Source organism: Lactuca virosa, chromosome 6 (genome assembly GCF_052849685.1).
Source record: "Lactuca virosa cultivar CGN04683 chromosome 6, Lactuca_virosa_CGN04683_v6, whole genome shotgun sequence".
NCBI lineage: Eukaryota > Viridiplantae > Streptophyta > Magnoliopsida > Asterales > Asteraceae > Lactuca > Lactuca virosa.
The window spans coordinates 210,940,851-210,944,460 of NC_136431.1; positions in this window are offsets into that span (position 1 = coordinate 210,940,851).

The following is a 3,610-nucleotide window of genomic DNA, read 5'->3' on the forward strand; positions in this document are numbered from 1 at the left end:
TACGGTTTTGGGTTTACGGTCCAAGTGGCTTTACGGCCGTAAACCCATGGTAACTCCTACCATTTCGTGGTTTAAGGTCATTAGCTAATGCATGCAAGGTTCTAGTCCAATATCCAAGCCCTAGAAGGTAATGGTGGTACATATGCACCACCTTATGGTGTTTACGGTCCAAGGAGATTGCCTTGGCCGTAAACCCAAGTGTTCTTGGGTATTCTTGATGTTTTTCAATGGTTTAACAAGCATTCTAAGTAAATAACTAGTTAGGAGGAGTGTACTTACTTATAGGAAGCTTGTAAGAGTGTTTAAGGTCTAAGAACACTAGTGTGTGTTCTTGGTGTTCTTGGTGTTTTGAAGAACACTTGAAGATCTATGAAAAAGACAAGATTTCATGGATGAAATCATGTATAACTACTAGATGAAGTGTTATAACAACAAATCAAGAGAAGAAATACTTACATTTTTGGAAGATTGGAAGAACTATGTTATGATACTTGAGAGAGAAAGTTGGGTGTTCTTGAGCTTGGAAGTGAGAAGTGGGGAAAATGATGAGTAAACTCATGCCTTAAGCATGAGTTCATGGTCAAGGGGAGTTTACGGCCCAAACTCCTCATGTTTGGCCGTAAACACCTAATTAAGGTGTTATTTGTTTATTTGTTACACATCACTCCTAGAAGATACTTCCTTTTATTTGTTCGTTTGACGAATTTAAAATAAAAACACCCAAACGGACATTAAACCGGCTAAAATCAATAGATATGGATTTGACTATTAATTGAAGTGCTTGACTTTAGAGTTTGTAAAAATGAAAATTTTGGGTTGTCACATGTACCTCCAGAGTACGCCTAACATACGAGGCCAGCGTCAACTCAGCTGTGTTGACTTGTTGACTTTGACTTTGACTTTGACCAAGTTTGACCGAGGGGTATTTTGGGTATTTTGGTTGGTGTTTGAGAACTGGTCATTTGGATGGATAGGTGATGGTTAGAGCTGAGATTCGAAGTCTGGACCTCATCATCTTTTTTTCAGATTAAGAGGTGAGTTTTCGTCACTGTACTTCGGGTCGAAGGCACCAAGGCTGGCCCATTGGATTAATATCATGGTTTACCGTATGTTGCTATGTTGTAGTGATCGGTTAGATCTGTATCCTAGTTTATATGATGTTGCTATGTGGTAGTGATCTATAGATCTGCCTGTTTGCCAATTGAATGATTAAATGTTTATCTGTTATGTATATGTCAGCATATTGTGTTGGGTGGAGGTTGTACTGCTTTGTGTTGTAGCCTTCAAACCCTGGAGCAAGCCAGACATAAGTTGAGGGCCGATTGGCATGTCAGGCTTATGGTGTAGGCTCAGGAGCAAGCCCAATATGAGTTGTGGGCCCGATATGCACGCCAGACTCATACTGTGGGCATTCAAGATATGAGCTGAGGGCCGATTGCCATGCCAGACTCATATTGAGGGCTCGAGAGCATTCCAGATACGAGTTGAGGGCTCGAATAGCATGCCAGACTCGTATTGAGGGCCGAGGGTATTCCCGTCCAATGACTCGGTGGACCTATTATCTATTGGAATTCTAGTCTGATGACTGATTGGGCCAGGGGTAATCCAGATCGATGGTTGTAGACCCGGGGTATTCCAGTCTGATGACTGATTGGGCTAGGTGTAATCCAGACCGGTGGTTGTAGATGTATATGATATGTGTATTGTGTTCTGGTGCTTTTACGGAAAATCGCTAAGCTTTGTGCTTACATTTTAGTTTATGGTTTCACGTACTTCAAAGGACCGTGGCGAGGACAAGGCGTGGTCGTACACATCCAGATTTTTATGTTGTTGGTCTTGGGACACTCTAATTTAAAATAAATGTTTTGGAAACAATGTTTTATAGGAGCTTTTATTAATAAATGGGTTGTTTTGAAACGTTTAAATCTGTTGTGATTTTTGGGATGTTACAGGAAGTTATGATTTTTTGAAGTTTCAGCACGATAGTGCAGACACATAAATCGAAATTCATATCAGTTGATTGTTAGCCGAAATAATCAAAATGAGAATTCAAGATCTCTTGATTATGAAGTCGCCGATATAAAGACGGTCGAGAATGGAGTTCATATAAATAAGTTGCGAATTTCACACGTACTTTAGCATTCTAAACTAGTCTAAATATGAATTTTTTTAGAGCAAGAATTAGATGTTGAAACCTTAATGAAAGTTGTAGAGGTCGTCGAGAGGATTCCGAGGATATAAAGAACGACAAAAAATAGAGCTCATATGCAAAAGTTATTGTGTCAGAAGATCTTCAAGAAAACGCCTATGCTAATGACGTGGCCGCAATGGAGTGTGCCACATGGCAAGGCGATCTCTCACTCCTCCAAGAGACAAGCGATGTCGCCCATGAAAATCGTGACACGTGACACCAAAAAATAGTGACACGTGACACGTTCTAAAAGGAAAGGGCGTGGTTAAATTAGCAAGAGGCACGTGGCAAACAACTTGAGGAACCAGCAACACCATAAGGCGCGACACGCCCTGGACCATGATCCTACCGGGTTGTTTCTTACTTGATAGATCTTGATGTAGACATTGGGATTAGAGAGAAATTTAGACTATCATTAGTTGCTAGGAATATTAGACTAAGACTTAGTGATATTTATACCTAAGACACCTCAGAGGCATCCACTTTTCTCAAGTGAATAGTCACTTTCATGAACATGATTTTAATACAAGTATTAATGAAAATATTAAATATTTTTTAAAGAGTATATGTGAGATATATGCTTATTGCCTAAAATGTGTTAAGAACATATTTGATACTATATGACATAAGAACTGAGTATTGTTCTATAGGTGTTAAGATATATATCAATTATTTCACGATAATAATAATAAAAGTATCATTAGAGAGAATGAAAAAGTTTTATAAATACCTAAATACTTTTTATACACTAAAATAGGATAGTGTTGTCTAAACAGAGTCGATATTAGGAGTTGAGAATTTAAGTATTACCAAGAGATAATGTAGGACTTGTAAGAGAGGCTTACGTTTGATTAAGTTGGACAATGGGTAGCATTTTCGCAAGAGTACATGAAAGACATGAACATAGAGTAGAATTCTGACGTCCCTAGTCCGAGACTATCGATTGGGCATAGTCATTTGTCACTGATCCGAGAGTATGGATTAGACTGTCATTCGTCCTGGTCCAAGAGTATGGATTGGGCATAGTCATTTTTCATTGATCTGAGAGTATTGATTAGACATAGTCATTCATTCATGATCCGAGAGTATGGATTAGCTAAAACCGTTCATTTTTGAATCTGAGAGATGGATTGGGCATAGTCATTTGTCACTCATCTGAGAGTATGGATTATGTCATTGTATAGGATTAAAATGTAAGAATCGACGGGATAAGGTAAATTGCTTATATTTGGTGAATTTTATATTGCAGAATTTAAGATAATATATATATATATATATATATATATACATACATATATATATATATATATATATATATATATATACACACATATATATATTATAACATTGTGGGATTGAAATTCCTATGTACTCACCAACTTTTAAATGAATTAAAGGAAAGCATTTCTTTGGAAATAC